Raw genomic sequence first — 25,970 nt, 5'->3', positions numbered from 1 at the left:
AAGTAGTATCTTCTCTGACTGCATTTATTTAAATTTATGTTTTTATAATATGTAGCTTAGAATCATTCATTACATAAATTTACAAATGAGAATAGTGACTGTTTAATAGCTTTTGTTGGAAATTAAATGTGACTAAGCAGCAATGCTGTGCTAAAAATTGATAAATCGACAATATAAGCAAAACTGAGAACTACGGAATAAGGGAGATTTCTTATATTTGGTTACAAAAGCTTTTCAACAGTTCGGTTCTCTGACCCTTTTGGAGAGTTTGCTAAACTAGAAATGAAAAGTACAGTACTGAAGATGTTCTCAAAAAGGACAGAACGGAGCTTAAAAAGTTTCAACAGAACAGCAAAGATATGATCAAAGATATGAAACAATTTCAGTACAGGGAGATGGGCTTCTTCACCCGCAGAAGACAGTCATGGAAAAGGCCACCAGATGGTGATCATTTCTCCCAATACTGAACTGAAATTAGAGTATGGCAATCTCAAAGAAACCAGAAATACCATTTGTAGTCCACTATTACACTCTTCCCTGGTCATCTACTACTGCTCACAGTTCAAGATCAGATATCAGGCTACATGCTGAGTGCAGCCATTCTTATGTTCTGTGGACCCACGCTAAATATATCATGATAAAAATGTGTGTAATTTATGTTGTGGAGTAGACGACTGGGAGGGAGTTATGTTGCCAGAATTCTCAGAAACGAAGTAGACATTTGGAAAAATAGCTTTTATCTTTTTTTATCTTTGTGGTGTTCCAAATACAACAGAGCTCCTATTGTTGCAGTCACTGGGGAGGGAAGGATAGGAGATGGAAATCCTGGGTATCTTTGGGCACTCCAAGTTTAGCTACATAAGGTAGTTATAGTTTGTCTTATAGTTTGTCTGCTTTAGTTTGTAAATGTCTGTTTGCAAACCAAATAATCTGAGTGGGTGACTGCAGTGATCACATCCCTTTTTCTGGGTGCATGAATGGCTACAGTACAATGAAGGCAGCAGATGTGCCTCCTGAGGATCCCAGGGAAAGAAAGATTCTCACAAGTCCATCCCTACTTATAGTTTTGTGCCTAGAAATGCAAAATTCAGATGGAGAAAGGCCCATAGTTTTGCCGCAATCCTTTCACAAGCACTAAAGCAAGCTTCTCAAAAATATTATGCTGGAATTAAAGCTGAGAGTTAATTTTTAAAATCATAAACATATGGTTTGTCTGTTCCCAGATGAAAAGATAAATCAGAAAAAAATTGTAGTTGGCTTGAAAGCCATTTAAACATCAGCTTATATAAAATGTCTTCAATCTGTGTTAAGTTCTATGGGGAGGATTCTTCAGCTAATTATTTAAAAAATACGTATCCATACAAACATAAGTACTCAGAGCAAAGAGATTCAGCCCTGGATTAGGGAATGCAAATGAGCTGCAGGAATACAAGCAGTAAAGCTAACAAGAGATTAGCATAGAAGCTACAAAGCTAACAGGGGATTAACTTTCAGAAGAGCTTACCAGTTTATCGTTATGAACAAAAAATATAAAATAAAAAAGGAGGTGAGAACAAAAATAACCATGAAGGAAAATATACAGGGTAAAACTACTAAAATATAGCTGCAAGAAATATATTGCACTATATTTCTAAGCACAGACTTGAGCATACACTTCACACCAAACCTGCCTTATATCTAACCAGATTCAAGCCCAACATAAAGCAACGTGCTTTAAATTAATTTCAAAGCCACACACACACAAACACACACGAGAATACAAACCTGAATGACACATCAGTCAAAAGAAGGCTGTAATCTTTTTACCATACAGTTGAGAGGCACTAAGGACAAGAAGTTAGAAGGTTTGTACAAATAACAGATCATATAAATAAAATGTTAAAACAGTGGTTTCCTAGGGAACACTGCAAATAGTATGAATGCAATTAAAATTTGTCCTGAAATGTGGAAACTGACACCCAAAGCTTATTTTGTCTGCAGAACAGTAGACCTGCATTGGTTGTTATTTCACACATACTTTTTAAGCTTTATTTTTGTATGTTCATCGTATTACTATATCTCACTTTAAAAAAACCCCAAGCTCAGTATGCTGAACTGTACCATCTATCTGCATGGGAAGTTTGAAAAGACTGAGAAAGCTGAATTCAGTTCAGAGAATGCCTCACCCTACATCATTAACAAGGTTTTTCTTGTAAACTGAATGCTCCAGCTCCAAGTTCTGCTTCAGTGGGAAGAAACATTTGCTTTTCTTTAACTCTGCTCTGTAGAGTGGGTAGCACATACCTTCCTGATAAGAATCTTGGAACAGATTGTTCTTGTGATTATCAGACATACCCAACCTAATTCTTGTACTCTTACCTGCACTGGTTTTCTTTCAAAATATTGGTTTGACCTGCTTTTTAAAGTTTTAGCTGTCAGTAATTACATACTTTTTTTCCATTCCAGAAGTAATAGGAAAGTTACAACACATAAGGGATCTGAAAGATAATTGTAGTGAACTTCAGGTCCTTTCTGAACAGGCAAGAAAACTGTAGTCCCTTAGAAAATTAAACATTGGAAGAAATAACCTCCATACACTGACAAATGAATTAGGAAGCCTCCCCTTGGTAAAGCTGGGAGTATAGGTAAAGCATAATAAAAAAATTATGAAAGTCACAATTTGTTACAGCCTGCCACTACCATAGTGAATACATGTGAAACATCGTATGTATCCATTTCTGTCCATCTAAAACAACTACTTTGTCCTAGACTGTATAAGGAGTGAACACACTTGATATTCATTTTACTCCTAATGAAAGTCACCTAAATTTTTAAGCATTTTAAATTTTTAAATTTCAAGGTCTTCATCCTAGTCTTGTCTTTAGATTGCAGACGATGCAAATTGAGCACCATGCTTTATTATGTTTACTAAACTTCAGGTATACACTTCTGATTATCTGGACGAAATTCACTCAGAAACATTTGCTCTTCACAAATATTTTGATGAATCATACCTGTCACAGATGAATTAGCAACATCCCAAAAGGATACTTAAGTAAATCTCTGTACCTAATTCTTCACTGACAGTGCCTTGCAAAGACCTTTAAACTAATGCAAAGGGCAAATCCTTTACCATCCCTATTTAGTAGGCTGTTACATTGCCTTTGGACAGGTGTGAATTAAAATTATCCACACAAATTTACTTGGGATACTAGATTAATTACATTTTCCAATTTAATTATGCTGACATAATATCTGTGACAGGCATATTGCATATTATTCCACTTTTGGCCAGTCAGTCTCAAACCGTTCATTCTTGAAGCCTCATCATTATTATGTCTGCATTAAACTGAAGAGTGTATTTGTGATGGTGTCACACCTGAATGGTGCAGGTTAAGGAGGACATGGTACTGTTTGCCAATCTATCTTCCCTCTGTTGCTATAGATAGCTAACCTTCAAGACAAGTGCGCCTACATATTTTACTCAGATTTCTGTGCTTATTACCACTGAAAGACAGAATAATATCTGCAACTTTTGAACTGCAGCACCACCTTTAAAATTTAAAAATCTAATCTTTAAGTTGAAAGAAATGATGTGGAATTTTCCTGTGAAGCCCATAGAAGTAGATGTCCTGTCCTTAAGGCAGTTCTGTGGGATGTAAGCATTTTAATCTTGCAGGCTTTGCTGACAGTATCCTAAGAGTCTGGGAAAATGATTTCAGGCTAATGGCAGTGAAGCCTCCAATACTGAGATCACCTGTTTCTGTTTAACTGCAATGTAACTGCTACAGTTATAACCCTCTACCTCAACAGTCACAGAATACGGTATCAGGCAATAACAGAAAACAGCAGAGTTACTTAAGAGGAAACTGAAGACTTGGCTTTTTAATTCCCTTAACATATGGTAAGTGAAGAATTCAGTCTTATTTTCAGAGTCTGAAGTCTCCTATATACTGCTGAATAGTCTTGGCTTAAGTGAAGCTGTGGGGACTTTGCATGCTATGCTCTATTGAGTGTTCAAACTCATCTTCCTCCCACCTTCCTTCTTCCCCCCCCCGCCCCCAGCCCCTCCTGAAATGTAGAGTCAATAATGCCACCCATTGTATGTCCTGGAAAATCCTTCCACCTACCCAATATTTGTACTGTATTCACATTTCTTCTTTCATTGTTAAAAAGACAATAAGCCCTTGCTTGTGGTGGGTTGCCTTGGAAAGATTCTATTTATAGTTTCTGCTTGAACCTTGGGGTTCAGCTGGGTACTTTGGACTGATTCTCAGGCAAGAAGGAGGGCACCTAAGATCTTGTTAGCTTTGACAAGTTACTCTGACATATGACTTACTAAGTTTCAGTGACTTACTGCAATACATACAGTTGGATGGCCAGATTTGGAAACAGCCTTTAAGAGTGTTGATCTCATACTTGCTGGTTTGTGGAACAAGGTAAAATACTGACCTTAAAGCCTTTACCAGCTTTGAATGCTGTAATTTTTCTTTACACAAAGGATAATATTCTTTTAGTCTTAAATTACTTTCAAGTTATCTTGAAGTAAAAACTCTGACCATTAACAATTCAAATTTATATGCAAGAACGGAAGAATATGTGTAGCAGCAACTAAAACAATATTTGCATCTGCATAAAGTCAGCAGTTTTAGATGTTAAAAATGATGGATACAAAAAAAGCCCAGATGATCTCAGTTGACTAGCTACACATAATGCATTTAGGAATTACTTTTACTATGCTTATCATTTTTCATTCTTACAGGTGATTAAAGTTGAGCAATTATATGTTGTTGGGGTTTATTTACCATAAATGACAACGTATTTTAAGTCATTTGTGTTAGATTGTAATCTGTACATGATACTGGTTAAATTACTACCAACAAATGTAGCACAATCTCCTAACACATAAACCTGTGAGATTAGGTTCACAGTTACTGAAAAATTTCTGCTCTGGAAGATTTTTTCCTCTCTTACTTTTGTTTATTTTTCAACCCCTGATTGATATGTCTATATTTGCTCTCCGGTTGTTGATTACTTGTTTCCAGAAAGCAAAGTCCCCTTAGCTGTCTTAGGAAATTATAAGGGATCAGGAAAACAGCAAACTTCTATAGCCTCTGCAGATACGTTCCTGACCTTTTAGTTAGGCTGCTAATAGTGGGTAATGTGGTGGCCACAACTGCTTGAACAGACTTTTTCATTCCAGCAGAATTATGATCGTCTATTTGATTTTTCCCAGTTCCTTTTTCTTTTTTCTGTCACAGGTGTTGTATATCAGCTGATGTCTACCATCACTCCCCAGTAAGGTCAGCCAACTGCAGGGACAATTTGCCCACTCCTTTCTTAAAGGAGGTTGGTTAGTAGAACTTACAGTAAGGATGAGTTGTTATTCTGGCTTTCTGTGATACTTCGACGTGCAAATAGAGTGACACACTATGCCACCTAGTGTAACTTTACTATCAACAACTACACAACACTCATTTTAACTCTATGTCCATTACCAACATGCAAAGCTGCAGTTGGCAGTTTGATCTAATGTGTAGGGGAGTCTGCATTCTGGTGGTGTTGTACCTTGGGTCCTGGTGCTGCTCCTTGGTAACGTTAGGCAAGGACCATTTCCACTGCTTTATCTCCACCACCCTACCATGTCAGTCACTCATAGATGCTATGCAGAACTAGTTGTTTCTGCCAAATCAAGGTCATTGGCAGATCTGCCACTCTTACTTGTTGTAGGACTTGTGGTAGAAGCATCTCAATCTATTTCATGTTAGCACTACTTTCAAGAGACACATTGTTACAGGATCAGCTACTTATCAGTTTCTTGCTGGCCATCTTATATGGCCAGGTGATTCTAGGGGATTTCCAATATTACAGGAGTAACAATGCCTCCCACTGATTCTTCATGTGATGCAAATAATTTTACAATTGTCCACCGGCAGTGAGACAGCCTGAGCTCACCAGAGTAAGCACGTGGTACTGTTGCAGGTACATGGAGCAGTGCAGGCACTTGAGCTCACTGGTGCCACTGACAGTTTTTCCTGAGACCACTGTCACCTTCACTTCTTTTGAGGCATTATGAGATAGCTCATTACTCAAAAATAACACATTAGCAAGGCAACATATTTGAGCTGTGTACCTATTACCATCCACATGAACACATCTCTTAATTTACCCTTGCATCATACAGTGTGGTTTTGCTTCTTCATTGCTTATGTGATATTTGAACAGATTTTGGGCCAAACTGAGATGCTTATGGTGTAAGACGCCTTTACTATGGACTTTCTGTACAATTTCTTGCCGTGCAATCGTGGCAGGTGCACCCGCCCAATGAAAATAGGGCTTCTTGGCTGCTGAAGTGTAGCAGCTATTGATTGTCTTTGTTCTCAGGGCTTTATGGTAGTTGGGGCTTTCGGCCAATAGGAGCCACTGTTGACCACAGATCAGACCAGACCTGGGTATAAATACAGTCCCCTGTAGGAGCCATTTTGAGCTAGCTGTCCTGAAGTAGTATGCTGTGGTTGAGGACTCTCCCCTTGGGCTGGGACACTGCTCCTTGAGGTTACTTGGGCCGGGACACTGCTCTGAGAAGTTCCTCGAGGTTAAGAGCCCTCGCTTGTTAGGTGAGTGATAGGGTGTTCTGGGTTGTTGTTAAACTCTAGGAAGTGATAGTGTGTTTTGGGTTATTGTTAAACCCTAGAAGTGATAGAGCGTTTTGGGTTGTTGTTAACCCTAAGGAGTGGTGCTTTGGTCTATGTTTTGGGTCGTTGTTAAACCCTAGGAAGTTGTTTTGTTCTCCTCTCATGGACATTCAAACCTGTAATTGAATACTTGCATATGTCTAGTTAATTGTGTTGATAATAAATTTTTAATTTTTGGTGGTTGGTTGTTTATTTGAGAGCCTCTGTAACAGCAATCTAAATCTAAATGTGGGAAACTTCTGGAAACAATGGTATGCATGAGGTTTTTGTGCTGGTATTTCTCTACTTGTCTGCTTGTTTCAGTTTGCAAACCCAGTGTTCTCTTAGTATATTTTTATTTGAATATTTAAAAATGCAAAAAATATGGAACTATAGCCAGGTACTTTGTAAATCTGTCTAGCTACTTCTTGAACAGACACTTGACTAAAAACTGTGGTGATACAGACAGACACACACATGCTACACTTGCATGTTGGTTTTGTTTATAAGTTTTTTTCCCTTTTACTTTCTTCTGACTGTTGAAATTCTCTGAGTTAAATATTGCAATACATAACATAATACAAAGAAACAAAGCAACATTGTGCTTTTACTGTGCTTGGGAACTGTAAATGAGAGTATAAAGAAAAAAAAAGGCAATTTTCATCCCAAAGCTCCACGTTAAAAAAATTTGGGATGACAACCATAAAATTGTAAATGTCCTAGTGAAATTGAGGCAGGTGGCCATGACAGCTTTTTCAAAATCCATCAAAATCTTTGGCATTTTTGAATTATTGAGGATATAATATATCCACATGGATTGTATTCAGCTTTTGATGAAATTACAGTTTTGGTGAATAAAGGTAACTGAATCTAATAAATTTGCTCTTTTGACAGGTTTTTTTACATACAACAACATGTTTTTTAACAAAGTAACATCAAGTAGCTTCAATAAAGTAGATCTAGAACAGCTACTTGTTATGTATCAGAATATCTGTTAATAATCATCAAATTGGGATGCTTCTAGAGAGGTTCTGCAGAGAGCAGCTGAATGCTACTATTAAACATTTTTATGACTGTTCTAGGAAAAAAAAACCCAAACAAACAACAAAACATCCTTAGACATGCTGCTTACAAAACCTGGAGACTGGTAATAATAGCAAAACAGTCTTGTTGAATCACTTGGATCACATAGCAGGCTGAAGAAAATAATGGTTTATACATCTAAAAAGAATTACAGTCCTTGGTCATAGACAGGGGAATCCTGAAGATGATTTACAAGAGAAAACCAGCTCACAGTAACCTTAGTGTAATCTGATCCTTGGCTGTAAACAAAGAAGTGGGAACTTAATCTCTCAGGGTGATGTTGCTGACTGCAGTGTCGGAATACTACATATTCTGCTGCTGCTCACATTTAACAAATTGGAGGAGGCAGAGAAAAGAACCAAAAATCACTGAGTGCTGAGAAAATGCCTTAGAGGAAGAGTCGTAAAAACTTAATCTGTTTAGCATGTCAAAAAGAAGATTGAAAGGTGACTTGACACAATGCATAAGTATTTCCTTGAGGAGCAAATACTTGGTATTAAAGGGCTTTCTACCTCAGCAAAGAAAGGCTTTAATAAAGCATAATAACTAGAAGCCAGACACAGTTAAGGTAGAAAGAGGACATGCATTTTTAAAAAGAAGGATGTTTGTGCATTGATTCAAAATGAAGAAAAGAGTCTAACTGTTGATGTCTGGTACAAGACCAAATGCCATTTTATAAAATAAGCTGTTGGCATCAACTGGCTGAAATTCAATGGCAGATATCATGCATAAGGTCAGAATAGATGATCTAATGTTCCCTTCTGGCCTTAAACACAAAAAATAACTTTCCCAAAAACCCTATGAATATTAAGTATCAGAAATACAAAGCTAAATGACATCTGCATTCACTAATGTGTTTCAGGGTAGATGCTAATAATTAGTTTCATTAGTAGATGCTAATAATATGCATCTACTTCTTTGAGTTGAGCTTTACAATCACAAGTCTGAATATTATGGCAAACAAAGCTACTTAATTCATGTAATATAATCAGTGTAAACAATGGTATATAAATTGAGTTAGAGTCTTGATGTGGTGAGGACAAAATCTGAGCAGCAGTTGCCCAGTGCAGTAAAATATAGTTCTACTTCTGTATCAACAAGAGCAAGTCACTTGTATCCTTCATCAAGTCAGCAAGCAGATAACCAGTAGATGAGTTTTCACCACACATACTATGTTGTCTAACAATATGATTGCTCCTACTCCTTATGCAGATTCCACCTGCTAGAGCACAAAATATTTTTTTCAGCAGAAGAATCTAGTTCATGTAAAGAGCCAAGTCCCTTCAAAAGGAACTTCATGCAGCTATTCGAGAGCTCAGAAATACTGAACAGATCATGAGTGCCTATACTGCAATGCACAGACGTCTTCTGCATCAGGAGGCTGACAGCAGCAATGCCTTGCTCCCACCTAACCCACCATGTTATGTACTCTTCCACCACATCACAGCGTGCCAAACTAATTAATGGCAATCAGTCAAAACTATCCAAAACCTTGGATCAAAGGCAATAAATTAATTTCAGTCATTCTTCTTCCTTAGATAAATTAACTCTGTGCTGTTCTTTTGCCTCTGGTTGTCATTTATGTATTAAAATGTGAGAATTAATCCAATTACTTGGGTGATTTAGCCATATAAAACAGAAGAAAATCAACGTTCTTAACAAAACCTTTTTTTTTAGTTGACAATAAAACCTTAACTGGGTATCTTACCTTATACTATCCTATAATACTAGTGCAGTTAGTACTAGAAGGGAATATCTGGAAATGTTTGCTTACCATAAGAAAATCAAGGAGGATTTAATTTCAGTTGTGATTGATGCAAAACAATCTTTAACTCATTTACATATTTTCTTAAAGATTGAGAGTTAACTCTATGAATGGACAAATGCTATATTTTGCAGAGAAAAGAATGAATGCAACAAATTAACAAAATTCATATGGTGATATTTTTCTCTGTGGCCAAATCTAAAAACATAGGTAGTAAGAAGTCATAATACCTAGAAAAGGCTGTTTAATTTATGGATTTGTCTGATTTAAACTTGAAGCTTCCAGGCATATAATAATAGCTTGCTAGTAGTTATAACAGAGTTTAAACCCTGTCAAATCAACAGAAATTTTCTTGGCAGCTATTTATTGCTACATCAGAATAATCCTAAATGAAGAACAGAACTGGTAACAGTCTAGTTAAGAACAAGTCCTGTACAGAAAAAGAAAATTAAAAAAATTTGCAACATTACTATCTCCAAAATAAAACATGAATGGAAGACCTTAGTATTCCTCGTTAGGATTCTACTTTCTGTAATGTCTGGATAGGAATTAAGTTTCTTTTAATGACTTTTGAAACATTTAATTGAAATATTTGTTGTGCTGAGTTTAAATTACAAGTGGACATTTTTTAAAGAAATTAATTAAAAGTACACACAACAAAAGATTATTGCTATGTCTATATAGTGAGGTCCAGAACATCTTAATTTCAGAAGCAAGTGCAAGACTTCATAGGTAGATTGTGATGAGCAACTCTATGACCAGAATTAAAGTGTTCATAATCAATATCTAAATTGTGTGTTAATGACTAAGCTTAAAGACTTCACAGTTCAGAAACTGATGCAGGGAATTCGCCCTTGGGAATAAGTTGAGACATTGCTTAGTTTGTTTCTAGAGGTAATTACTATTAACTTAGGGTTTTTCTCAGTAGTGCCTCAAGGGCAAATGAGTAAATCAAGAGTGTTTTGATAATTTGCATATAAGGTACCTTCTTAATTGTATTTAGCCATAAAGTCAAAGCACTTGAATGCTGCTTCAGTAATTGATCTCCAAAGTGCATCACCTATGTTCTCTCCTCTACATATTTCAGGTTGACGTAGATAGCTTAGAAGAAGCATTCTTCTCCCGTTTCCTTTTTGGGGCAGTCTCACACTCTTAGAAATCTAGCAAAGGAGAAATCCCAGTGCTCCATCAAGTCCAAAGGCTACGATTATGCAATATCCTTATGTAAGCCTCACAGACTCTGGGTGAAGAGAAAAAGTTGATTCCCCTCTCTCTCTGCATACATATGCATAATTTCTGGGCACAGTATGGCCCCTTTTGTGGTAATATACATCTGCTTTGCAAGAAAACCATCTTTCCTGGCTTAGCAGCATCTTTGAAGGTACTTGCCAGTGGCAAAAAGAGTTGTAGCTCTTAAAGAATGATCTCAATGATCACTTCAATTACCAGTGAGTGTGCTGGGGCCCTAGCAGGATTGATCTTTTCTGAATTGCCAAGCCTTCACTGTAAAGTTGTATAACCCCTATTTCTACATTAACAAAGATACTGTGAACTCAGGAGTGTACAACATCTTTGCCTGTAAAACAAAGCCCACAGACTGTTATGGTTCAATCACTGGCCTGTTATGAGTCAGAATGCTTGTGCCTTATTTCCTTCTCTAAAGCCAATGGACTGACCTCTTTGAATGCACATTCCAAAAGGCACATGTGAAATGCAGCTGAATGAAGAAAAAAAATCTTACTTCCATGAACTATCTCCAAAGACGTCTAAAAGATGCAGCTTTTGCTTTAGTTACTGCCCAACCTTTAGTACTATATTGAAATTTCCCTTATGGAGATGTAAGAGAAATGATAGTTTACATTTTGAGGTAATTCTAGCCTAATAAAAATGTAATTGTCTGTAATTAAGTCTTTCTATAGTTTCTTTCTTTTATGGTTACAACGGAAGATACTGTAATTGGCTCATGATAAAAAGGAAAGTATTCATCTTCTCACAAACATCAGTGGTAGAGAGTGTTTTTAATGGCTTACCCTTCATACAACTACCTTACTAATTTTCTAAAACAATTCCTACTAAAGAGAAAAGAAGAAGGGTGTTTGGTGTACATCTCCAAATATGACAATGGTAACCCTTTCAACTAGTTTAGGTTGTGAGTTTATAGTTCCTCTAGATAAACCATTATTAGTTCTTAGCCTGTATACTCTGAATGTATACTGAAGGCAGACACATGTCATAACATGAATTAAAGAACTCATCTGAGAAATGGACACCTAGAGTACTAAAGCCACAGGGTATTAGCTCAAATCTAGATGAAGTGTAGTTTACTAATCTGTAGCATTAAAAAAAACCCAAAACAAACCTGACTGTTGCATCCAGATAGGAGCCTTTCAACTTGAGTGTCTCTATTCCCTTGCACTTTTGTTTTGGAGGTAGTGTAGACAGAGATGTCTGCCTTCACATGGCTGATACACCCAGGGCAGAGAAACTTTAAAAGCTAGGTAAGCTTGTGAGCAACTAATGCTCATTATGAGTGCCAACATGTGGAAGTAGTATCTAACAAGCGCTGTAAATCACAGCCTTGAATGCTGTGTACTAATACCTGTTTGCAGACAAGCTCCCATAAATCTTTTAATATAATTGCTAGGGTGAAAATGTGTTGAACCTCCATGTTGTATAAAATGTCTCACCTCAAGACTTTGCAGACTACAGTTGTTAATGGCAAGACACAAAAGAATACAAATATTTCCATATTTGAGGTCAGGACATAGATGCCCATTGAGTAACGTCTTTGATAACTCAGAGGAAGCCCTGAGTGTGGAAAGGTGGAAGGCTCGCTCTTTACAAGTGTACGGAATAGGTTGCCAGTCTGCTAAGCCCTATCTTCTGTTATATACCATTGCCCAATAAAGCCTTTATATTCCTGAAACAACATAAGAGCTTCCCTGTAGATAAGAAAGTTTCAGTCCCAAGTAGGTATTTATCTGTTTCACCTAACTTTTATGGCAACATTCAACTCTTTTCCAGTGACAAGTGATTCCTCCTAGAATTCAGACCTGTCGCTTATTTTTTGCACTTCTAAATAAGCGTTAAGACAATCAAAGGTTTGTCTGCAACTCTAGGTTTTGATTTTCTCAGAGTCCTATGATAGAGTGGTGCTACCAAGAAAAGGTTTCTGTATATGAGATCTTGCTTCTGTCATACACAGAAATACAAACTGACTTTTTCATTCAACAACCCTAGTAACACCATGTCCCAGGTATCTGATCATATCAGATATATAATTTTGAACTGGGAGTATAATACAACTTATTTTCTACTTTAAATGGATGACTATATTTTTAAAAATCAAATACTTTTTTTTAAGCTATCCACAGTGCTGTTCCTATTCAATGCTGCTGTTGTCATGGTTTCACTAACTGCGGTGTTATGGGTTAACTCTGGAAGGCAGCTCAGAACCACACAACTGCTTGCTCAGCTCCCCCACAGTGGGATGGGAGAGAGAATTGGAAGGGTAAAAGTGAGAAAACTCGTGGGTTGAGTTAGAGACAGTTTAATAAGCAAAAGCTGCGTGCCTGAGAAAAGCAAAATAAAGAATTCATTCACTACTTTCCATCGGCAAATTATCCATTTCAAGGAAAGCAGTGGAAACTGTCTTTCCTTAGGAAGACAAATATTGTAACTCCAAATGTCTCCCCTTCCTCCTTCTTCCCCCAGACTTTATTGCTGATCAGTGTCATATGGTATAGGATATTCCTTTGGTCCGCTGGGTTCAACTTCTTGTACATCCACAACCTACCCGCTGGCAGGGCAATGTGAGCAGCAGAAAAGGCTTTGATGCTGTGTGAGCAAGTGTTCAGCAATAGATCAAACATCCCTGTGTTACCAAAAGTGTTACCAAAAAGTTACCAAATCCAAACCAGCAGCACACCATCAACTATGAAGAAAATTAATTCTATCCCAGCCAAAACCAGTACCTTATTCCACACCATTTAAGTCATGCTCAGGTCCCATACTATCCAATATGTTTTGATTAACCACCAATCCCCTTCCCCTCCTTTGATTTATATAGATATCATTCCCTTAGTCTGTGGGCCACTCCTATAAAATGTCCACTCAATTAATTTAGTCCCAGACTTGTGGTCTATCTGTTATGGTGGTCACTCAGGACAGGTGAGGTGGTGTGTTGCATGGAGTTACTGGGCACCAAAGCCAGCTCTGGTCAGGTCACTGCTGAATTTGCACTGCTTCTTGTGAGGCTGATCCTCCATTGGTTCAAGTGGTTTCTGCTATAGTACATAGAATCCGTTAGTCTGCTGCAAGCAGACATACCTTGAATTTTTCTATGAAATCTGTGTCAGTGATCTTGCTTAAGTTTCTAAGCAAGTTTTAAAGACTGGGTAAATGTCTGGGTCCCATGGGTAATGAGAAGATGCCAAACCTAGCTTTGTACATTTCCACAAAACTGGAAACACTAGCCCTGTAGAGAGCATTATAAGTAGATAATTGTTCACATGCAGAACTCTGGACTAGTCTCAAATGCTCCCCACAAACCAGAGGAGAAGTGAGCATGTGCTGTGATTGCAAGTAAAATGAGTGAAATAAGTATACTTTCTTTTTTTGTAAAGAAACATAACTGGAAAAATATAGAATGTCCTCATCACTAGTAGTGAGCATTTCTAACAATGTTTAAGCAGTCCACGTGGTTCTACTGTACCAGGCATGATAGGAGTTAAGAAAGAAGAAAAAAAAAAAAAAAGGCCATCAAATGTTACATTACTGTGTTTTCCTGAAAACAGGATTTAGTTTTTAAAATCTTTTATTTGGTAACACTATTTGAAATGCCAGTGAGGTTGCTAAATTGTATCACCACCACTCAAAGTTTGATGAGACAGAATGGATTTTGGACTACTAGTTGTCATTGTTAAGTATTTAATTACAGAAGAGCTCTGATCAGGCATCCTTTTCCCTCTTCCCTTCCCCATCCTTCTCCCAGAAAGCAAAAAAACCTTATTTTCCTTGTAGAAAGTGAATGATCGTCACTGTCACTGTGACCACATCCATATTTTTCAAGTAAAAGGCTTATAAGTCTTTTGCAACACCTTTTCAAAGAACAGTTAATCTATGTGTTTTATATGAATCAATATTATTTTCAGCTCTTAAATATGCACCTTAATATGACCAGCAGCAAAACTTCTGACTCACCAAATAATCCATGATATTAAACCAGAAATTTTGTTCACAGTATAATGATTTCTTAACTGGCCATGTCTTCTGTAATGGATTAATTAAACAATCAATTAAATAATGACTGATTTCTTCTTAAAGATATCTACCTTTACCACTTGTGAACAAGATGGCTCATAGTGCTAAACTTTAAGCCCAAAAACATAACTCTTAAATATTCGTCGCTTTTGATAATAAATAGCTTGCTTTTTTTTCCCCCCAAAAAATACTTGACAGAATAATAGTAATTTTATATACAACTAACTCTGGCATTATAATTTACAGGAGAAAATTACACTGTTTAAAAATTGATTTTATTGTCCACATTAATCTTGGAATTATTGGAATACATGCCAACTAATTTTCAAGGGAAGTCTGCCTTATTTCTGGCTGGGACACTTCTGAGCAGGGGTATGTACACAGGTGCTATTTAGTGTGCATACAGTGAGCCTCATACCTTCTGGAAGAGCCAGATCATTCAGGTATGGACTGCAAGTGTATGGAGAATATAGGCAGAAATAGCATATCCTGTATGTAAATAACAGGTTGAAAACTGCCTGACACCTCAGCAAAAAAAGCTGAACAAGGAGCAGACCTAGAGGAAGTAAGCTGCTGGTAAAATCATTTTATTTGTTCTCCTTAGAATGGTCCCAGAAGGCTTTGACTGTTGTTGTTCAACCTTCATAAGATGGAAAGCTTTTCTAGGTAGCAGGTCTTTGCTGCTTCATCTGCAAAGCCTTAAGCAACAGCTGTAAGAATGTGGAGTAAAATATAAAGCTGATGGACATTTGAGCAGATCAATATATGTAAATTAGACCTTGTTTTCAGACAAATACCTACTGCATCACTTGTTACAATCTGGATTCTTGGCTGCTCTGTATAAAACTAGGAAACGACTACACACAACCACCTTCCCCTGCCTAATTTAAAATGAAAATTGCACACTATATTTGAAAGGCTGTAAGAGAACTAGGAGAGTGATGTGCACTTGATATGAACTGGGAAACAGCGGAGTTAGACAAGGGAATGTTATCAGTTTAAATCTTGTTATCAAGTTAAAGCAACATTTACAGGTAGCTAAAGGTTAACCTGCAGGAACTGCACCTGTATCAGCAGAAGTTTAGAAATAAGAGCTGCTGAAGCTTGCTCTGAATGGGGGTTAATGCAGACACATCACTGTACGTGTCAGATGATCATATATAAGCAAGAAAACTTTCTTCCTGACTCTCTGGAAAAATCCAATCTTCTAAATAGCTTCTCAAACAGACAGAAGCCTCGATTTGGAGATGCAGGGTTTGTGGAAACAGGATGGCTTAAGGAGTTCTTGCCTTGGCAAGCTGTCACAGCTCACTGTCCCAGTCGTTAAGCTGTTCGCTGGATTCCCCTGTGGACTGAGGGCAGCTTAAAACATAAGCATACATAGAGAAAAAGGGAGGAAGGAAGAGAGACCAGTATTTAAAGAGAGTGTTTTGGTCCAGGTTGAACATGGCTATGCAATCATTTGTTTTGACACAGCTGACAACCTGGCAAGTTGCAGGAGCAATAAGAAGAGCAGGCACAGTGAGGGATTGGTGGGTGACAGGAGCTCCTGAAATCAACATCGCCACCTAAGCCCTTCCTCTAGAAATGAAAGTATTGCTTTCGTATCACAAGGTGTGAATGACAAAATGAAAATCAAGTTTTATGGCTGAACAGAAAATCTTCCTACCACTTAAGAGAATAAGGACACAAGGGAAGGAAAAAGAAATTGTATTAACATCGTTTGATTTTAAAGTTAACTAAAATAAAAATAACTTCATTTTGTCATTCAAAATCATGCTCCAGTTACAAGACAGACAAAAGTTAATAAACAAAATGCTTTGTTTACCTGAATGTTTAATTAATTCATTGTAGAATCTACATATCTTTTTATAAATGTATGGATTCTATAGGCAAGTTCAGAATTCACTGTAAGAGCTTCCATAGTTACATTAGAGAAAATGAAAATAATCCGTTGACATTCTTATGCTTCAGGACATGTGCAACCACTAACTGGGGGGAATTGAAAAGAAACTTCTAAAAGTAAGTTACCACATTGTTCTTGCATTTTTCTCTGACTTACATTGATCATTGTAAAGCAGAATATATTGGATTAGAGTGATCAATGTTCTCATCTACAACATATCTCCGATTTCTACTGAACAGAAACAGACTTGCCTGGTTTTGTGTTATGGGTACAACATTGCTAATAACTAATGGACATTCTCCTAGTTAAGTGATAAAAGCCTAAGCATTATAGCAGTAGGCATAGAAACATATCTTCAGTGTCACGCAACACTTGACGTGCTGTGGTATGCAATTTAAGAATGTTTTGGTTGTCTTCAGGGGATGAAGTTGGGGCTGAGTTCAGCTCCAGCTGAAGTTGGTGTAAGTCTTTTCAATGAATTAAGCATGAGCTTAACCCCACTCTAAACCAACTCATAGATTTCATACAGTGATTTTGTATATGGTTTCCTGTATGACTTATTTTTGTTGTAACACATGTGTGTCACCGAAAAACTCGGAATAAAACTTATCAACACCAATTTGATGTAGATAAGCAGACACTTCTTTATTGACGGCCAGGTGCGCGGGTGAATCCTTTCACCAACGATGCACACCATGCACCAAAATCATACATCTTATATAGAACTCATTCATACATATTCATTAAGTATTCATGCATAAACATAACAATTCCTGGAAATCATTATCATACTCTCCTCCTATTTCCGATTCTGCGCCGTAGAGTCCAGAAACACCTGGAAATGGGTCTGGGGTGTAATGTGAGTCGGTGGTTAATGAGTCGGTGGTCGCGATCTCCCCCTGTCGGAATTACCTATTGCTTGAGGACACTGTTTCTTGGCTTAAACTTATATGTTGCTTCAGCTGATTTCCCCATTTTCCCATTAATTTGGATTCTGACATCTCTCTGCATTCTTTCAGGTTATTAAATACCTTATATGTAAAATTATCTTGAATTGTAAGCCTGTTATCTATAGTTCTAAATGTTCCTACTAGGTGATTCTGACCAATTCTTTCGGCCTTGGTACAGGGCTGTACAGGGGAGTTCGTAGTAGCCTTGGTTCCTGTATAGAGTGCAAATGCAGCATATGATTTTTACTAAATATCTTCTATATTCCTATTAAAATTAAACAAATTAATACTAATCTGTATTAAATCAATAACATATCAAATCAGTAACAAATGGACCTACTTATCTCTAAAGTACATCTAAAAGTGCGTGTAAATCTGTGCAATTCAGACTGTTGCCCATCTAGGATCATAATTAAGTAGAGGAAAACAAGATACTGCAATTGTTGAGCAAAAGTCTGCATAATGGCATTTTCCTATAGGTTTTCCTAAGAACACTGCTATGACTTCTACCACCGACGTTAGGGGATACTTGTCTTGAAGGAAACCTAGCAGCCCTGAGTTACTGCTTTGCAGAAGTCTCTTTAAAACCTGATGTAAGCCAAAAATAGCCAGTCAATAAATAGCCATTATGGTAAGAAGTAAGATTTTTGGAAAGTACTAAATTAATGACATAAAACAAATCAAATGTGTGAACAAAAATCAGAATTTGGAGGAAAATATGCTGAACAATAAGAGACATACAAACTAAAACATTCTAAACAATCAACAAGTAATGAAGTCTGAATTTCTGTTCAAGATAGATTACAGGTATGTTATGTCAGCAAATTAGTTATAGTTTTCATCTCTGCCACTGAAATTTCCTACAAGTCTTAACAAAGATAGTTAAAAAAAAACCAAACCAAAAACCATTTTCTATGCAGACAGCTTACAGGCAGAAAATCTTTACTTTTTATGGCATCTGAGATTTAAAACTTAAATAACTAAAATACTTTGAGAGCAATTTTATTGGATTTCTTTAACTTTTTTTTCCCCTATGTGCACTGAACTAGAATTTCCGGAGTGCTGAGTGATGTCATTTTCCTTAATAAAATCAGCTGGAGGGTCTTTGAAATTTTATGGCTTGTACTTCTGCAGCATAAGAAACTGGTATTCCCAGTCCTTGGCAGGAGTTCCCAGAGGAAGGAATTAGTTTTTGCTGAACCACAAGTGCTTAGGTTGTGGGGAGAAAGACACAGGGAGCATCAAACTAAGGTTTGTTTCTGAAAATGCTAGGACTCATTTGATGTTTCATACTTTGAAGAGAAGCTTAGCTTTACTGAAGACTGAAGCTGCAGTGAAGGATGACAACTTATTCAGAGGTACTTTGAACAGAACTTTAGCACTAATTACAGCAAAGGCCAGACAGAGACCCAGGCACTAACATTTCTACTGAAGAGGCACAGCAGGAACTAAGGATGAGCTAGTTTTGAAATAAAACTGATTGCTAGAGCAAAGAATTTAGTCTTCTTGTTATGTAGTTTCTGTTGTTCTTTTTGTTAGGATTTTGGCTTTGTTTTTACCGTACTGATGGCTTGAATGCCTTTCAGTGTTTCTACAATAATTTCAAGTGATATATCCTGAAAATTGTTGGAAAGGACAAATGAACAGTCTGTAACTTGAGTTTTAATACATATAAGCTATATATTCAATTCAGATTAATTTTTCCTTTTCCAATTTCTGTTGATTTTTGCTTTGAGTGTTTGAATAGTATAATTTAGCAAGAAAAATGATGCCTAAGATATAAGAATGAAGTCTGTCAGGATGAAGGTGAGAAAGGAGAACTCCTCTGCATAATTCATTTGGACATTCAAAACTCTGAAAAGTCATGGAGGAGGCAAAAATTGCATAGGAAAAAGGATTGGAAAAATTAGAATTATTTACTCCAGTAATTAGGAATTAGAAGGGGCCTCCGCAGTCTAGTCCTGACGTATCACAGCTCAGTATAGCATGCAATTCTTTTCTTAGACTGACTGCACTATCTGTAATAGAACTTTACTTGGCTCTTTATCCTCCAGTTGGTAGCCTCTTCCGTTCAGACCATCACTCCTGAAGTACTTAAACATTCTAATTTCTAGATGAATTTTGTTGCAACCTGTTTAAACCCCCTGTTCTCTGCTACCATCATCATTTAGTTCAAACAGTTCTCCCTCCCAATATATATCCTTGCCCCTGATTTATTTACAGGGAGAAATCTTATCCCCTCAGACACCGTTTCACTGAACGGAGTAGACTTCTAGTTGTCCCACCCATCACTACTAGAAGTGCCCGTTCCAATGCATGAGGTCCCATGCCAGCAGTAGTTCAGGCATCCTGTGCCCCGCTCACCGATGCACCATTCAGTCATTTCTATGCTGAAGCTATTTTTCTCTTAACGAGATAGAGATCAAAACAGGAATTATTAATGTGTAAGAGGTACATTGCATGTTGCACCACTGACTTCCATCCATTCTTTGAGCGCATTCAGTACAATATCTCTTTCTTCTGCACTGATGCTATTTTCCTTCTTAGTGACACCTGCAAGTTACATCAGGAGTCTTCCAACTTTCTTGTGAAGATTGTTTAAAAAAAGAGTCAAACTGTTCATTGACTGTTTTAGCTATGTGTGTAGAGAGTCATGTGGTATATGCTGACCTACTAAAAATGCTTGCTACTGAAACAGACACTTCATTTGTTCATTACTGCGATGTTTTTTTCCCCTGAATTTCCTAGTAATAGTTTATTGGTTCCTCAAGATACCAGTGCATTAAAGTCTTAGAGAATGATTTTGGCTTGAATTAGCAATGGAAATCTCTCTGTCCTAATTTCTAGTAGTCTGTTTTTCCAATTTATTCACCATTTTCCCTTGTTAGGAAAAACTGAGATGAAGATTTCACTTTGTTATTTGGTCTGTATCAGTATCATCTGAACTGCTAATGACCATTCTTGGCCCAATTCTGTTTTTATTTGTGCAGCTTGGTTTTTGTACGTAGAGTGTTTAATGTTTACTATTAGTTTTAATATTGTAAGATCAAACTCAGCCCCACTTTAGGCTATATTTATTTTATCCCTGCAGTTCTTCATCTCTAACATTCAGCTTTTTTTAAATCAAGCTTTTTGTTCCATTTTTTTCTAAATTCACCCTTTAATCCTAATATGCCCTGTGAAGGGATTTTGAATCTATTTAAAATTTTGATAACATTTTTACCTTGCTTAGAAACCAGATTTCTTTGATTTAAAGAAATTCTGAAACTCTTCTAAATTCAAGCCCTTAAGCTCTTAGTTCAGATACTTTTACTGAGCAGTTCTCTTCACTGATCAAATTTGAGCTTCTGAAATTCAAAAATTACAGAATCCTATCACTCTTTTATTTAACAAAAATAAACTTATGATTGTTGATAACACTTTTCCCCTCCCCTCTCACCCCTGTGACCACCATTTTGATCACATTTTAATGTCGTACTGAAATAACTTCTGGTATCACTTTTTGTTAGTGATTAGCTGATGAAAGACTCTGTCAGCTGTGAGATTCAGGAATATACAGACCTGTAACTACTTTACCAGGTCTATCATTAGGAAATTATGATCTTCAATACTGACATAATCTTCTATACTTATTCTCCTGCTTTATTTCTGCAAATTTTTTTCTATCCAGATCTGATGCAGGGACTCTAATTGGGGTTCTAATTGACAAGCAGCTGAACATGAGCCAGCAGTGTGACCAGGTGGCCAAGAAAGCCAACGGCATCCTGGCGTGTATTAGAAATAGTGTGACCAGCAGAAGTAGGGAGGTGATAGTCCCCCTGTACTCTGCACTGGTGAGGCCACACCTGGAGTATTGTGTCCAGTTTTGGGCACCTCAATACGAGAGAGATATCGAGGTGCTGGAGCGAGTGCAGAGGAGGGCAATGGAGCTGGTGAAGGGCCTGGAGAAAAAATCCTATGAGGAGAGATTAAGGGAGCTGGGACTGTTCAGTTTGAGGAAGAGAAGGCTGAGGGGAGACCTTATCACTCTCTACACCTACCTGAAAGGACATTGTAGAGAGGTTGGTGCTGGTCTCTTCTCACAGGTGATTAGTGACAGAACAAGGGGGAACGACTTTAAACTCCAACAGGGGAGGTTTAGACTGCACATTGGGAAAAAAATTTTCACAGAAAGAGTGGTTAGACAGTGGAATAGGCTGCCCAGGGAGGTGGTGGAGTCACCATCCCTGGATGGGTTTAAGGGTCATTTGGATGTGGTGTTGGGGGATATGGTGTAGGGGAGAACTTTGTAGAGTAGGGCTGATGGTTGGACTCAATGATCCCAAGGGTCTTTTCCAACCTGAATGATTCTATGATTCTATGATGACTCTGTTACAGTACTATCCCAATACAATCTGGTTTATTAACCTTCCTCAAAATTAATTTTGTCTTGAAGCAGATTTTAGTTTATTCCTGGCTATCTCTTCTTTTTTCTTTGCATCTGATACAGAACCACATGCAGTGGTATTCATCATCTTTACTTTTATATCTATCTTTCCTGAACGATTTGTCCCTGTCAGTAGCTGTGCTTTGCGCCGATTGCCATGTTAATAACTGCTTTCAGGTTCTACACTAGTAGTCCTGGTGGCACTATTTGATGACTGGGATCCTGAACTGAGCACAAGCCTTTCAGCTACTGCTTGCTGTTTTGTTGTCCCATCCAAGCCCTTCACTATTTGCATTACTTACCTGCAGTTCTCACCTGTAACTACATCTTTCTGATATCTGATACTGTTTTACTTACTGCCATACCCTCATTTATCAGTGCTTCTCTGTATTTTTTATAGTCATGTGTAAAGCTACATACATACCTCTCCAAATTCTTCATTTTTTAAAGCTTTTCTTGCCAGTTCAGACCAACCTCAGCCCCAACAATGTTATTTATTTGCCTAGGCTGTGAGGTAAGTAATCCCTTCTCTATTCACACTTCCAAGTGCTCAAGTTTTCTTCAACCACCCTTGAAGATTTATTAATGTTTGAGCCATTTGTTCATCTTCCTTGTTGTGTTTCCCTTTCCTCCCACAGGTCAAAAAAAAATTCACTGAAGATAAAAAGTTTCCAACTACTTTGACTATCTTCCCTGCTGGCCCCAGTGGACTTTTTCCATCTGTTCAGGTAAGTCCTAATAAGCATTATTTTCTGAAATTTGCTGGATGATCTTCTGCATATTGAAATGGATCCTTTTTAGCCTCAGGTGCATATCTTGTAACAAAAATTCTGGTGCTATGTTTTATATCTGTTCTTGGCATTCCAGCTGGTGACAAACAGACCTGTCTTTTGGTAAGAGTCTAGAAATCTCTCTCCCTTATCCACTATGATCAAAGACAGGGAGTTTCTCTCCAGCTCTGAGCTGATGCCTTACTATCTGGCAGAAACACAGCAAAACTAACCCCCAGCGGAACGAGGTGTACTCTTCTCTCACTAGGCAGAAGTCCCTTTCATATTCCCTCTTTCAGCTTTCAAATTCACCTCACAACAAGAGACTAAAGCTCATTAAAAACAATGAGAATCTTTGTCATATTTTCAATAATGGATCAAGTCTATACCATCTGTAGTGCTTCTAATTTAGTGTTTTCCTGCAAATATACTTAGCTTTACAGTGTATTGTCTTCCAGTTTCTTTTAATGTTCTTTCATTGTGAGAGAGGTTCTGACTATATAATTTGTGTCTCCATTTTCTTCTTTATTCAGTATACTTCTTACATGCCCTCTTATTCACCTCTTGTCTAAAGTAACTCATCCTATGAAATAAATTTTAAAAGAAAATGTAAAAGGCCATACATTTCTTTTCAGCTATCGTGTTAGTCACAGGATGAAAGCAAAGCTGATGAAAGCAACTAACAGACATTTCTAACAGCTGTTATGACTGGCAGAGACATATGAATTGTTCACTACATCCTTAATCTTTCTTTATTTCCCTCCAGATTTATCTAGCTTGATTACTAATTTGCAGTAACTAATGTCATCCTAAAATAGGCAGTTCCTGAACAGATCAAATACTTCAATCAAAAATAGGAGTGACACGGATTTTTCATCTGGCCATTACAAGTTGATAGACTGCAACTACCTAATTTCCTCTTTTGGCTTGCTGTCATACAAAAACAACAAAAAAGTCATACAAAACCAACAAAAAGCCCAACAACAACAAAAAGAATTTTCTTCTTCACACTAAGACTTGCAAGATATCAAGAAAATATATATATAAAACACAGAGACCAATGGTTAAGCAGTAATTCATCAGCACACAGTATATCAAGCAAAGAGCCCCAGTCTTTACATTACATTAGAAGTAGCAGAGGAAGCTCTGTAACTGGAGTCAACATAGGGTGCAGAGCTCAGTAGCATTCAAGAGACATAAATTTCTCTCCTGACTTAAGGGATTATAATGAGGAGCTATCATAGCTCCAAAGATGCAAATAAAGTGTTCTTTCTAAGAAGTCACGGAACCATTACTGAAGAAGATGCCAGATACAGTCTTTGATGGGGTATAAAAGTTCTGTTTAGTGAAACTACTCAGATCCATATAATTTAAGAATTTGTCCCTGAAATTGCAAATTTATCCCACCTAAACTCTGCTTCTATTCTGATTGCCACCCATTGCATCATGTCTTTTGACCAGGTATTTTTTGTCTAAAGGGACAGAATCAACACAGTTTCTTGCCATCCTTACTCCAGATTTGGAAGGTATAGAAACTTGATTTAAGTCAAAGTGTTCAGCTGTTCCCATCATTAAGTAACCAACATGTCGCTTCAATTATAGCAAAGCCAAAGATTTTTTTTTTTTCAAGAAAACCAAACTACTTCAGGCAATGTTTTTAAATTTTAGCAGTTGAATGAGATTTTAAAGATTCTTGGAAAAATATAAGGTGTTTTCTCAATGAAACAGTTGCAAGTGATGCCTGTTAAACCCAGCATCTGCTTTAGGGAGTTTAAATTTCAACACAGAGCCTGAGGCAAGTCAGTGCCCTGGGATGGGATATAGCTACCCAGCAAGGTGAGCAGGAAGCCACTGAGTTAATAGGAAATGCTGAGTACAAGAACTGTTCTTCAGTTTTCTTCGGGCATCTTATTTCAGGGCACTAAGGCAATGCTCTATCCATCACTCAATCCCCTAAAAAATAATCCCTCACTCTTCCTCCCCTGCCCCACCACAGATTTGACCAAGGTGTTGTTTTTCTTTTTAACCTCCATTTCTCCAATGCCTGCGTCACTGGAAGGGCGTCTGCACCCCCTCTAACAGTCCTGGGGAAGCAAAAGGCTAAGTCTAAGCTTTCATCTACTACAAGGACCAAAGCCACTTTCCCAGGAAGGAGCACTCTAGATGTCAGATGAAAAGTTCTTTCAGGGTTCAGAAGGGAAAAAAACATATTAGCTTTCAAGCCCTCACCACCTTTTCTGAGGTCTTTTTGCAACTGGCGACAATGTGCTGTTTTTTGCACCCATTAGGAGCTGTCAGTGGCTGCAGTCTTTTGTCTCCAGCCTCAAGTCAGTGAGTCACTAGGCATCTCTGCTGATGGTATGCTGATGAGCATGATGCTCTTACTTACTGGCTTCTGCTTCCTTATCTCGGTGTCTAATGGCTCCAATTTATTGTTTATTTCCTTGCCATCATCTCTTACTGGCTTCAACCTATTTGGTTTAATCTGTCCCTCACTTTCTTCCAGGTGTCTCTTTTGCTGTTTGTTTTAGACTGTCTTGTTTTTCTGATCTAGGTATCTTGGAAGCTGCATGTAGATGTATGGTAATATTCATGACCTTCTGACAAAGTTACTATTAACCCATGCCAATTTTATTCTTCTATCCTTCCTTCACTGCTTCCACACCCAGACCTTCCTGTCCAGATTGCAGCCTTTTGACATTTCTCTGTCTTCTTTGCTTGTCTACAGACAGCAGGCATTTGAAGTTTTGTTTATTATGCTATTCAAAAAGTTAATTATTTAAAAGCAGCACAAGTGGGTTGAATTTTTAAAAAATGTTTTAGCTTATTTAATACAATTTTGGAATAGACCTACACATTGAATGTTTATACTAAACATTTAGTTTAGAAAACTTGATTCTCAGCATATTCCTGTGAGTAGGACTCCTTTTCATTCCCCAAGGGCTGAAGGATGGGTCTGATATCCTTCAGGTTTTTAGTGAAACTCAGATATTATTGTGGGTTTTTGCTAGCTTTCTTGCTGTGTCTGTTGATTCATCAGAGTCCAGTTTACCATGTGGAACTTTAACAAGATCAGCTGTAAGTGTAAAACATAAAACTAATATTAGATGGTTTGGGCAAACTTTCATCTGCTTATTGTTTCTCTGTGTGTCCTC

The sequence above is a fragment of the Strix aluco genome, chromosome 4 (assembly GCF_031877795.1).
Source record: "Strix aluco isolate bStrAlu1 chromosome 4, bStrAlu1.hap1, whole genome shotgun sequence".
NCBI lineage: Eukaryota > Metazoa > Chordata > Aves > Strigiformes > Strigidae > Strix > Strix aluco.
The sequence above is the reverse complement of the archived record's forward strand: the minus strand, read 5'-3'. Positions refer to the sequence as shown.